Genomic DNA, 14,172 nt, shown 5'->3' on the forward strand with positions numbered 1-14,172 from the left:
TTCTTTTCCCTGATCTTCTCCTTCCTGATCTCTCCTCCCTAATCTCATTTTCTCTGAATCACCTCCTTAAAAACTTCCTCTTCCTGCTGATGGGCAGAATCACAGCCTTTGGGGCATGAGTCCTCTGTGTTTCTCCTTTGCTAGCAAAGCAATAAGTCTTCTTTTTCCTTTTTCTCAAAGCCATGTCTTCATTATTGGATTGGCATCAGGGACAAGGACCAAGCTTTCAGCAACATGGAGAGAAGCTAATGAGATATTACTGCCTGTGTGAATCAGCTGATCTATGGAGGGGGCTCCACCAACCTCTGTCCTTCCTCCCAAACACTGTGTCCTTCCCCAGACAGTCTAGTCTAAAGGCAGGAGAATCCCTCAAAGTAGAAATAGTGCCTGTAAACAGGGAATGTGCTACGAGAGGAAAAAAGGAGAAAGAAATAATGGATTAGGAGAGGGTGGAATTTTCATTAACTGATTGACTAAATGTGAAACTAATGCTAAAGTGAACAAGTGTCCCCAAACAATCATCCTATGGGAACTTGTACTCTATTGAAAGAGCACATTGGGAGATGACAAAGGGATGGCAGGCTGGCGCCAGGAGGGCCATGCCATGACATTTTCACTATCCTCCAGGCCAAAGCCAAGAGTTGCCCCTTTTATGTTGCCTGCTACTTATCAGCCTAATAGATTGGATTATCATTCAGTTAAATTGCCACAGTCCTCTCCCCTTCTGGGCAAGAATATGTGTTCCTACCCCACTTACATGGGGCCTGGGCGGGGCCCTTCCTTTGACCAATGGAAGGTAGGCAGATGAGACACCAAAGCTGGTTTCAGCTGAGGATTCCACAGATAGGTTGAGATTCTGCCAGGACTTTTGAACCATGTGCTTCTCCATAAGCTTAGTGTTCTCTCAGTAGCTCCGAGTCCCAGAAGAAGAGGAGACATTAAGTACACCTAAATCAAACCAGGGCCTGGAGCTGAGCCCAGACAACACATAACCAGAGGTGACTCACAGCCAACCCTGCCTAACCAGCAAGAAGGAAAGATTTATTACCACAAGTCACTGACATCAGTGGTTGGTTTGTTTCACAGCATTATTGCAACTAAAAGCTACTCAAAACAATCTGAAGAAATTAATGAGACTCCTCCCCAACCTCTCTCCCCCCTTGTATCTGGGATACTCATCTAAATTTTATGATGGATAATGAAAACACTTGTACTTAGTAGTAAAATACCAGAATGAATTGAAAGACAAGAAAACAAAATTTGATGCTTTGATGGAGAACATGGGAATAAATAAGCCCTAGATTTAGAGAAGTGTCATGTTCAAGAGCAAGCTCCACCAAACTATGAGAGTGGGAAGGAATCTGAGCTGCTCACTTACATCTTTAGCTTGAAGAGTCATTGGAAAGTTCAAACAGGATATAAAATGGAAAAATGCTTTGGTATTTATTCACCCAAGAAGTATTGATTGCGTCAGATCGGATACACAGATGTGAATGATACAGATGTTGTCTCTGCCCTCATGAGGCTTACGGTCTTCAGGCAGGTATTCATTGAGTGGCTTTTGTGTGCCAGGCACGGGAGTAAACCATGAGCAACTTCAGCTACTGCTCTTGCTGTGCAGGTACTTAAAGAGTATAGAAGAGAAAAGGCAAATACAAAATAGACAAGCCACCCAAATGTAAAACGATGAGAAAAGTCACTGGAAAGGACAGCAGTGCCTTCTACCATTACAGGGATTTCATTTTAACAGAGAAATCACTTGAGCATCATCCCATCCCAGAAGACATTAGGAAGAGATGCGATTAAGGGCACAGAGCGGATGGGAAACTTTCCAGCAGGAAAACAAATACAAAGGGAGGGAGCAGGGTCTATTTTACCAATGGGAAGGGCTTGTGTTCCCCACAAGGCACGCGTCAGAGGGGAGGCTTTCGGAGGTAATGAGGTCATGAGGGTGGGGTCTCAGGAAGGAATTAATGGCCTTATAGGAAGAGACAAGACCCCCTGCCATGTGAGAAAACCAGGACAAATTTTCTTACAAGAATTCAACTGTGCTGGCACCTTGATCTTGAACTTCCTAGAATTGTGGGAAATCCATGTCTGTTGTTCAAACTGCCAGATACAGCCACCTAAGCTGACTGAGAAAGAAAGACAGAAATCCAACAACAGTGAACTGAAAAGGGAGGGAAGCACAGAGAAGGATGAGGCTGCGGGGTGTAGGGACCCTGACCTGTGGGCCATTGGAAGGAGTTTCCCACTACCTTAGCAGCAGAGGGTCTCCACAGCAGATGGACATGGTGGTGATGGGTGGTCAAATAATAGGCCTTTGGTAAAGATTAGAAGGCTGCGTTCATTGCAAGATGTGACTAGGATATTCTGAGGCAAGAGTGAGAGAAAAGAAAGAAAAGTCTGGAGGTATTCAAATAAGAGGCAGTAATATTCTGAGCTAGGGTAATGGTGATGGTGGAGAGTGCGAGGCATGAGATGGAAGGATTTTTATGACCGTTTGAACATGGAGAATATGAAAGACATAAACAACCAGCATGACACGATTGGTGGCTTGCAAGCCTGGGTGCAGGCTGGTGCTCAGCACCAGACAGGATTCTTCACTGTTATTTCTAAGTACTAGACTTCTTATCCATTGGAATATTGAGGTAAGAATTCCACATCTTTTTCTCTGGCCTCTTTCAAGATTTCTCTTTATTATGTGAAAATGCTTCTGCCCACTAGACACACCCATCACTGTTCTCATACACACAGAAGACTCTGGAAGACACATGGCAACAGAGCTACAATAACTATCGTCTGGTTTGGGCTCCTCTTATTCTGACTCATTTCTCTTAGGGCCACAATCTCAGATAGTTGCTCATTAAACAAGATTAACATACAGAACTGCTGTAATCTTTCGAAATGAAGGAAGTGGATCATCACATGTGTCTGAGAAAATTAACCCCAGGGCCAAAGGGAAAATTGTTTCCAGATTCTTCTGCATCACTTCTAGTTGGATTCTTTAAAATAAGTGGTTTATGTAATTCTTCTGAAAACTGTATGTAACTATCTTTACTACCTTTATATACCAAGTTTAGAAATAATAAAACTAACTACTAGAAAAGCCTTGACTAGTTTGTACTGAGAAGATTGGAAAATTCACCCTAGTGAGAAGTTAGATATACCTAAGACTCATCATTCAAAATGTGAAATATTTTTTAAAAGAGACAGAAACAGAAAGATGTTATTTTAAGATGAGAAGAAAAGACCAAAAAAAGAAAACTATCATTCCCTTCTGAAAGCCTCAAAGCTTAATCAGTTATTGCCGCAGGCCGGCTGGCTGGGCAAAATAGCTGGGGGGTGACGAATAACTTGTATACGTTGATACAGCAGGAGTAGGAGCCGTTTATTGCAGGACAGGAGCGGTATTTATACATTCCACACAGCTTATCTAATTAGCATAAACTAGATACATCAGTCAACCAATAAGGAATCTCCACACTTAATGGCTCGCTGGCGTTACTTTACAAACCACTCCCTCTGGCATTTTGCCAGGCGCCATCCAGACATGTTTACAGACTCTAACAAGTTATGTTATTAATTAATTAAATTGTTTACAGAATAATAGTGACAGCCATCCTTTCTTAAGTGGTTTTTATTTACCAGGAACTATGTGAATACAATCTAGCTGAAGCTCACTGGATCCTTCTGGTAGGTTTGATCAACATTTTACAACTTCTTTGGTTATTTTTATGTGTCGAATTTACTGGGTTAAAGGATGCCCTGATGACTGGTAAAAAAGTTTTTTTTTGTGTGTGTGTAATTTTTTAAAGTATTTCCAAATGAGATTAGCGACTGAGTAAAGAAAAATAAGAAGAACCACCTTTGCCAATGAAGGCAAGGTCAATCAATCTGTTGAGGGCCCTCATAGAACACAAGGTAGAGGAAGGGCAAATTCTCTCATCTTCAACTGGGACATCTGTCTGCTCCTCACTTTGAACACTGGAATTCCTGGTTTGGGGGCTTTGGGGCTTTGAGACTTTGAACAAGCACATCTCCAGTTCTGAGTCCTTTGGATGTGGACTGGAAGTTTCCCCATCAGCTGTCCTGGTCCTCAGGCCGTCAGACTCAGAGTGAATTGTAGCAGTGGCTCTCTTGGTTTTCCAGGATGCAGAAAGCAGATCACCGGACTTCCATAATAAATCTCTGTGTGTGTGTGTGTGTGTGTGTGTGTGCGCGCGCGCGCTCGCACGTGTTGGGGAGACACTGAACCAGTAGGACATACATGCATGCCGGGAAAACTCTGATTGACCAATGTCAAATGGGGGCTCCTTAGCAAGTGTGGGTAACTTACCTGAGGTCTCAGAGACTGCAAGTCCTAAGCACCTGCCACCATCCCATGCTGTCTCGCCATAAGGAACCCACCCCAAGGTCTCACATGGAACTTGTTCTTCGTACAGCTGACTCTGTTGGGTCGTCATTCAGAGAGCTCTGAACCCAAAACTTCATAAAGCCATCCTTCAAAAGAAGTAATGTTGGAGAAGGAAGTATTTTTTGTTTCATTAAAAAGAAACATCAAAAAGTCTTTACATTTTGCACCAGAGTTAGCTGAGAAAACACATCAAAATCCTTGAAACTTAAGATTGAGATAGAATGGAGAAAAGTTGCTTTAGGCAAACTGTTGTCTCTTACAATAAATAGGTCCCGAGGAAATGAGCGAAGAATTAGATGGCCAAGTAAAAGGGTATTAGAAAAAGGCTATTTTTATTGTTTCATAGTATGACATATAACTTTTTACTAAACCTTAGAGTCCCTGGATTTTTCATGGATAGTCAAGAAGGGAAAAAAAAAGAGGTGAGTGTTCAACCACTTTGAGAAAAACAAAATGACTTTCCATCACATTCAAGTCACAAATTGCTCTCTAAGCTTTGGAGAAGAAAAAAAAAAAACAATTATATAAACTATATAAAAATGAGGTGATTTTATTGTCTCATGATCCACCCAGGCTTGTGATAGTTAACTGAATACAGGACTCTGTAGACCCATCCTGCTCCTCCCCCATCCTTCTCTTAGGGAGAACCTGCTCTCTCCAGGCGTGCCCACACTGGAACGCCCTGGGCTGTTGTCCATATTTCACTCGCCTCAAAAGTTTAATAGCAACTCCATCACAAGAATATGAATCACACAATGAAGTTACAGATTCTCCAGCTTTCTTAAGCAAGACGTGCTAAGCCCTCTGTTACACTTGGCCCACACAGACTCTGGCAGAGAGTGCCCCCAAAGATCAGTGGAGCCAAAGAACAGCCCTCCCTTTCCCTTGTGGGGATAGAGGAACTCTTAAATTACTTCTATTCTTTGCTTTTTTTATGCTCAGGTGTTGTCTACCTGAAGCATAAATAATTTTTTAATCAATTTAATGAGAAAAAATTAATTCAATTGATTTTTAACTAAGTATAAAAAAACAATTAAGTAGATTTTTTACTTTACAACTGTATATGTTGATATCATGTTGACCAATACAAAATGGGCAGTATACATCCTAAATAAAATAAAACATAGCCTCTAAGACCTTATGTGATTCAGCCACACCTTTCCTTGGCCTTGTCCCCTGACACTTCTTTTTATGGTCACTCTCTCCACCTTCTTTCTATTCTTCAAGTGAAAGGAGCTCCCTGTTAGAGTTCCTGCAATTTGCGACTCCCTCTGCCTAGAATGTTCTTTGCCCACCTAGATGCAGGATTTGCTTCAACCTGTCACTCATGACTCAGCAGATCTATCACCTCCTCAGAGATGCTTTCCCAGATGGTTCTTCTAAGTAACATCCTCCCTCAGTGACAACCGAGTCCCTCGCTCACGGAAGTTGTATTTTCTTCATATCACTTTCCACTCACTGAAAGTGTTTCGTTCATTTGTTTGATTGGTTGTTTTTGGTCATATAACTGTCCCCGTTAAGGGAAGGGACCCTGTCCACTTTACTCACCAACATATCTCCAGCGAACTGAACATTAGCTTACAATGCAATTGGTAAGAAATATTTGCTGTATGAATGAATGAACAAAATGAATCAACATGTGAATGAATGAAAGTCGTAGTAAAGCCACTCATGCCACATACAGCCAGGGGTTAGGACAAGTCAACAGTTTTCTATAGCAGAGGAGGAAAACTGTAGAAACAAGGCCCTATCCTTGATGTTTATCCTTTAATTTTCAGCCAAACTCTAACCAGAGAAAAGGCGACTGTGAGCAAATTATTTTTATTGTGCCAAAGATGATATTCCTGAATATTTGCCAACAAGTAGAAATCTCTAATATAGTACCTACATATTATGAACTCTCTTGCTTCACATTTAAAGGACCTTCTCCATAAATAAGTCAAAGCTATTTGTGTAGTTCACCAGGCATAAAATTTGAATGTATGAAGTTCATATTCTTTGGTTCTACCTAACCTTGATTAATTTCTGTAAATTTCCCATTTTTATTCTCTCTCTCTCTTTCTCTCTCTTTCCCAAATATAATGACTGTGTTTGAAAATGTCTCTTTACCTACAGTGGCTGCATATTTTTTTTAATCTATGAAGGCAAAAATAATTACATTTTATTAAGTACTACATATAGAAATTCCAAAAAGCATGCCACCTTATTTATAGCTGATTATCATTTTTGTTGAAAATCAGTACCACTCAAATTGTCATATACATTTACATAATACATTTCACTACTTTATGAAGAGAAAATTTAAATATTTACCATTTATCTAAAATGTCTGCTCACATACATAAAAAATAATCATCTCAAAGTTAAATTTTCCCTTTAAAGTTAGAATTCAGACATTCAGGATTTATTGACCAACATTAAAACAGTAATAAGAATACTAACGTAAATGAAAGAGAAACAATGTCAGTCTTTTTAAATATCTTCACACTTAGACAAACTTGACAAATTGTCTTGGGAAAAATTAGGCAGTGCATAGATTTAAAGTTCATTATATCACTATCACGGGCAAAGAATTAAATAGTTTGATTACCTAGAATTTCTCCTACACAGAATGGATTTGCCCAGCTTTAACATTCTTCATGTCCCCACTTATAGATAATGCCATTACCTGCCTGAAAACTAATGTCCAGATAAAATGAGATAATTTTGGTGACTCAAATTGCTCTTCCAAAACCATTATTAAATTTTGGCAGAAAAAAGCCTAACTATACTGACTGGCCTTCTCCACCTATCCTCTAATGTACATGGCTGGAGTTTTGTTGCTTTACTTTTTCTATTGAAAAAAAAAAAATGATACTGTGACCCTTCCCATCACCCTTGAGGGCCTATGTGCCAATTTTTCCTCAGAGGTCAACTAGCACACAGACATTTTAATACTGGGTCAGTGATTGTCATATTAGCCTAATGACATATCAAATGCAGCTTAGTTCTGGCGGGACTGAGACTTCCACCAATGTATCCAAGCCATTACAATGGCACGTCTTCTTTTACATAAGCTACACTGCAGTTTAGTTAGATTCCCCCAAAGGCCTGTGTATTAAAGGCTTGATCCCCAGGGTGATGCTATTGGTAGATGTTGGAAACTTTAAGGTAGATCCCAGCAGGAGGTCCTTAGGTCACTGGGAAATGTGCCCTCAAAAGGGATGGCTGGTCCTGTTACCTTCCTCTCACTCTCTCTGCTTCTCAGTCATGAAGTGAGCTGTTCTGCTCATGGACTGGAACCTCTGCCAAAAGAAACCTTTCCTCTTTATAAGTTATTTTCGGGACATTTGTTATAATGACTGACAGCAACCAACACAGACTAAAACAAGATCTCAGTTGATACATATTTGTCTTCAAATTTACATAAAGGAAGACACTAAAAAGGAAACCTGAGAACTCTTGATCTGGTCTAGGCTAGGGAGAGGTGTTTGGGTTTTTTTGGTTTTGTTTTGTTGTTGTTGTTTGTTTGTTTGTTTGTTGAGTTTTGTTTTAGTTTGGTTTGATTTGGGTTTTGGTTTTTTGGTGCTGGGACTCAAACCGAGGACTTGCGTATACTAAGCACATGCTTTACCACTGATTTATGTTCCAGCCCTTCTACTGATTTATTTTTAATGGATATACAACATGGTAAAAGTTATAAATTTTAACATTATCAATTGATGAATTTTTATGTACACTTATTACCTAGTAACCATCTAAATGGAGATATAGAACATTCTCACAAATCTTCAATATTTCCTCAGGTATCTTTCAAGTTGATTCCCTCCCCTACCCAAAATAGAAACTGCTATTTTTTGTTTTTTAATTGACAAATAATTGTATTAAATTATGTATGCATATATGTATGTGCATATTTATTTATTTATAGGATACATTGTAGAAAGATTAAGTTACCTCATCTACTTATTTTTTGGCAATGAAGATGTTTAAAGTTTACTATTTTAGCAATTTGAAATAAAAAATATATTATGGTTAACTATGGTCATTATGCTACACAATAAATCACTAGAATTCATTCTTAGGTCTAATGGATACTTTGCAGCCTTTGGCCAACATCTCCTCTCTCCCTAGCCTCACTCCAACTCCTGGTAACTACCATCCAGTTCTCTGCTTCTGTGAGCTCAACTTTTTAGATTCTACATGTAAATAAAACCATGCAACATTTGTCTATCTATAAGCTAGGAAGAATCTTCAAGATATTAATTCCTATCATTGACTATCCTCTAACAAAAATTATAGAAAACTTCTGTGAAAGTAAAATACATGTTCATGGGTAATTTCAATTTTGATTAACTTGACAATGATGTCTTAATGGAAATAAATTAACAGAACGTATTTCAAGTAACTAAGTTTTTGCCAATATAACTTTCTCTTTATTAATGTCAGGACTCAGAATTTCCTATAGGTTTACCTTGCTAAAGAAGGAAAGAACATTTAATTTTAAAAGGGCTGCACACTGCTATGCAATAAATAATACTATAGTGTGAAGTTTTTACTTTACTGTGCATATATATGTGTAAATATGTATATATGTACATGCATATGTATTTTTAAGGGAGAACCCAGAATCCAAATTAAAAGATAAAGATATTCAAAACTTTTCATTACTATATGAACACTTGCTCTTGGGAATTTAGCCATCTCTTTTAATATAGTGTTCACAGAAGAGCAACTGACAGCTGTTCCTCCTCGAAATCAGTCCAACCTCATGAGCAGCCATCAGACACACCCACAAATTTAGACCATCATTCGCAGTGGTGTGGTGTTAAATGGCACACTGTACTGAGAGGCACAGATACCAGTGTGAGTCTCTGGGGATTTAGAAAGTAACTAATAACTTATTTGTTGTTGTTCTGCCTTGAATTCAAGCCAACAGATCAATAGGACAAGAACTTCTGCACACTGGCTACATTTTCCTGTGTTAGAGACTTCTCCTAGATATAGAAGAACATGTGTGTTTAGCTTCTTTATATATATTCAACTCAGCCTGATGACTGGGCACCTTATGAAAATATATATATATATATATATATATATATATATATATATATATACACACACACACACACACATATATATATATTTATATGTCTANCCCCACCTCTCCCCTCCCTTCCCCTCCTCTCTCTCTACCTCCTCCACTGTATAACCCTGAGGGTCTCCTTCTATTACCATGCAATTTCCCTTCTCTCTCCCTTTCCCTCCCACCTCTCATCCCTGTTAAATGTTAATCTTCTTCTCCTGCTCTTCGTCCTATCATTAAATATGACACACGTAAGTGCAAAAGACAAACATTTGCAACTTGGCATTATTTGAATTATCTATACACCCACCATATAGGTCAAAAACTACCATTTCCAAACAGTAAAGACAAAAGAGTGATGTATTTCCTGGATGGGACTAAAAGGGACAGGGTGAGATGTCATCATGCTCATTAGAACACTGCATAATTTATAACTTATGAATTAAGTTCCAGGCAAATTCTTATCAAGTCACTATGTACTTTCTTTTTGACCTAGTACTTTCCATTCCTAAATTTTCATCTAAGATTTTTTTAAAAAAGCACATTTCTACAAAAGGAACCATACAAGAATATTCATAACAGTTTTGTTTATAATAATCAAAATTTAGACAGAATCCAAATGTCCATCAACAAGTAAATGAACAAGCAACTTGTGTTACATTAATACAATGGAATATTACTTAGCAATAGAAGTTATGAAATACTTAAATGCAAAATTATATGAATTATTATTTTTTTATTTTAAAAATTTTATTTATTTTCATATAACAAAACTAAAAAAACTTTAAAAATTAGGTATTATATATGACAGCAAAATGTATTTTGATTCATTATTCCAGCACAACTTTACATTTCTCTGGTTGTACAAGAGGTAGCGTCATGCCATATGTGCAGTCATAGAAGTACCTGGGGTAATGATGTCCATCTCACAGAATGCCTTTTTTTTAAAAATTTATTTTTATGTGGTGCTAAGGATCAAACACAGTGCCTTACATGTGCTAGGCAAGCACTCTGCCACTAAGCCACAACCCCAGCTCTGGCCTGGGCTTATTTTTGTGGCGGGAGGTAGACAGACACGGAATGCCTGAGGGACAGGCTCAGAATTGGTGTATTGTTACTTGGCCTTATTCTGTTGCTCAGACTCTTCAGACCTCTCCCTGTTGCCAGCCTAGACTATAGGGGGGAGGGAAACAGACCCCATCTCTTGAGGAGAAGAACTTCAAAATCACACGCAGAGGGGTGTGGATATAGGAAGTATGTGCATTTTGCTATAACGGGACATGGTGAGTCCTTTTTGTCCATACTCTGGAGATAGGTTGGGATGGTCTCCTAGCCCACATCCTCTGGCTTCAGGTTTCATTTTTCCAAAGAGGGCTTTGATGTTTTTCAGATAATTGTCATTGGCTCTGAAGGTCTCAGTGAAGGGAGAGATCTGAAGAGTCTGGGTACATGAGCCACCTGCTCTGCTCAGTCTCCCAGGTTTGCTTTTCACTTCAGTGCAGTGGTCCAAGGACTACCCTTGTAGCAAATTATAATAGGGGTCAACTAGAGTCTGGTGGTTTGGAATCGTCTGCTGTTTTAGCGCCAGTTGTTTAGCTTGTGAAACTAACTCTGCTTCCAGGTGATATCAATGACGCTGGCAAAATTATATGAATTAATCTCAAAAACATTATATGCATAAAAGAAGTCACATACAAAAGAGTACACATATTGATTCTATTTGTAGATTTCATTTCTATAACTAGTAACACTATTCTTTGTTAATCAAAATCCAACCAATTGTTTGAGTGGGGAACAAGGAAACTGTCTGGTAACGGAAATTACACATCTTGATTTGGATGGTTACATTTATTGAAATTCAATGAATGGTATATCTAATAATCTGTGCATTCTATTATATGTAAATTTTAATTCAATATAGCAAAATTTTTTAAAAAGGGGGCGTCATGGAAATAAGTTTGATTTTGATTTTTAAAATAAAAATCACAGTTTCAAACCCTCCTCCTCCCAGCCCTGCTTTCTGTCTCTATGGAGTTACCCACTTGGGACATTTCATATAAATGGAATCATAAGTGATGTTTTGCATCTGACTTCTTTCATTTGCCATAATGTTTTCAACTTTGCAGCCCATATTGGTACTCAACTCCATTTTATGGCTGAATGATATTCCATTGTAGATAAACTCATTTTAAATCATTTATGTCATAATTTGCTTACCTTTTCAACCCTAATGCACACTTGAACTCATCCCACCTTTCAGCTCTTGTGAATTGCTGCTGTGAACTTTCACGTGTGAGTGTCTGAGTCCCCGTTTTCCATTTTTTTGCATATATACCTTGGAGTGGAATTGTAGGATCAAATGGTAAGTAACTCTGTCTAATGTTTCAAAAAGCCATGAGACTGTTGTCCACAGGAACTGAGCTACTTTATATTCCAACCAGCAATTGATAAAGGCTCCAATTTCTCTACATCATTGTCACCATTGTCTCTTTTCCATTTTTGTTGTTTTTATGTGTCTTAGTGAGTGTGATGTTTCATTGTGGATTTTCCATTGTTTTTACGTAAAACTTGAATACAAAGAAATCCATCGACTAATTTCTTTAACAAACAATTTTTGCTGATATCTTGGTAAAGGATTCCTCCAATCCCGTGTCACATGCTGTTTTGTAACAGAAGCAACAACAAATAACAGTCAAACTATAGCACTGATTATCTCCCTTCCCTTCCCTTCATTCCCCTTTTGTCTAATACAATGAACTTCTGTTCCCCCAATGCTTATTGTGTGTTAGCATCCACATATCAGAGAGAACATTCAATCTTTGGTTTTTTGGGATTAGCTTATTTCACTTAGCATGATAGTCTCCAGTTACATCCATTTACCAGCAAATGCTATCATTTCATTCTTCGTTATGGCTGAGTAATATTCCATTGTGTATATATACCACATTTTCTTTATCTATTTATCTGTTGAAGGGAAAGGCACCTAGTTTGTTTCCATATCTTGGCTATTGTGAGTTGGGCAGCTATAAACATCAATGTGACCATATCACTGTAGTATGCTAATTTTAAAAATATTTTTTAGTTGTCAATGGACCTTCATTTTATTTGTTTATATGCAGTGCTGAGAATCGAATCCAGTGCTTCACACATGCTAGACAGGTACTCCACCACTGAGCCACAACTCCAGCCCCTAGTATGCCAATTTTAAGTCCTTTGGGTATATGCCCAGGAGTGGGATAAGTGGTGGTTCCATTCCAAGTTTTCTGAGGAATCTCCATACTGCTTTCCAGAGTGGTTATACCAATTTGCAGTCCCATCAACAATGTATGAATATGCCTTTTTCATCACCAACGCATATTGTTACTTGTATTCTTGATGATTGCCATTCTAACTGGAGTGAGATTAAATCTCAGTATAGTTTTAATTTCCATATCTCTAATTGCTAGAGATATTGAACATTTTTTCTTATATTTGTTGACTGACCGAATTTCTTCTTCTGTGAGGTGTCTGTTCGGTTCCTTTGCCAATTTATTGATTGGGTTTTTTTTTTCTTGTTTTATTTTGCTGTGGTGTTAAGTTTTTTTCAGTTCTTTAAACATTCTGGAGATTAATACTGTACCTGAGGTGCAGGTGGTAAAGATTTTCTCCCATCCTGTAAGCTCTTTCTTCACATTCTTGATGGTTTCCCTTGCTGTGAAGAAGCTTTTTAGTTTGATACCATCCCATTTATTAATTCTTGATTTTACTTCTTGTGCTTTAGGAGTCTTGTTGAGGAATTCAATTCGTAAGCTGACATGATGGAGAGTTGGGCCCATTTTTTCTTCTTGTAGGCACAGGGTCTCTGGTCTAAAAGCATTAAGATCTTAAGTGCTTTGTCCAAGGTCTATAATACTGAAACCAGGATTTGAATCCATACTGTCTGACTCTGGAGTCATTTTTCTTCTTTGGTTGCCAGAATATACTCCAAAGTGCCTGAAGCCTGTAGGCTTTACAGATATAAGACTGGCTAATATAGCTCAATCATAATCCAGAAGTTCAAATTTAGGCACCAGGGCTATAATTTAAAATAGGAATGTGTGATTGGACTTTTCACTCTGTTTTTTAAAGATTGTTAAGTTTTGTCTGTCCTTGAATGTGCTTCTACACTCAGAAACGTGTCACACTGTTCGCCCCAGCTGGACCCATGAGAGAAGAACTGATATCCCAGTCTCCCAAGTAACTACTGCTCCCTTGGAGACCAGTAGGGGGCACCATTCTACCCACTGTCCTGTAAGGGTGTGGCTTTGACTCTAAGCACATGACTCCCCTGTGGTCAGGAGCAAAATCTGACTAGGATGGTAAGAAGCCATCACCTCTAGTTTTCCTCTTCATACTGCTTCATAGCTGGAAGCAGCTACGGAATTTGTTAAAAAGAACCAACCTCTCCCCCTACCTCTGGAACCTGAAACTGGGACCCTAAATCAAACTGGTTCAGTGTCGACTACTGTGAAGAACCACCCTTCCATTGCCCTCATGGCATACTTTAGGGTCTTGCATAAAAAGAATATTCCTTTTAAGTGCCTCCCTAATGCTCAAAACGCAGCCATCCACCTTCAACTGGTAAAGAAAGGCCAGGTTTTTAAAAAGAAAATTAGTTAATAACAAAAATCACAAAGTACAGCTAAAGATGTGAGCAAGAAAACACCACAAA

At 38.5% G+C, this 14,172-nt stretch overlaps 1 long non-coding RNA gene across 1 annotated transcript in view; it reads right to left on the reverse strand.

Moving 5' to 3' along the window:
• Positions 1 to 3,760: 3,760 nt before the first annotated feature.
• The window catches only part of LOC125619757, a 39,824-nt gene continuing 29,412 nt past the window's right edge, over positions 3,761 to 14,172 (reverse strand). Inside the window, exons 3-4 of the long non-coding RNA XR_007351340.1 lie at positions 11,700 to 11,817; positions 3,761 to 4,503 (exon numbers count right to left, since the gene is read on the reverse strand). This is a non-coding gene — a long non-coding RNA (uncharacterized LOC125619757). The remainder of the gene's footprint in view (positions 4,504 to 11,699; positions 11,818 to 14,172) is intronic.

Source organism: Marmota marmota, unplaced genomic scaffold (assembly GCF_001458135.2).
Source record: "Marmota marmota marmota unplaced genomic scaffold, marMar, whole genome shotgun sequence".
Classification (NCBI taxonomy): domain Eukaryota; kingdom Metazoa; phylum Chordata; class Mammalia; order Rodentia; family Sciuridae; genus Marmota; species Marmota marmota.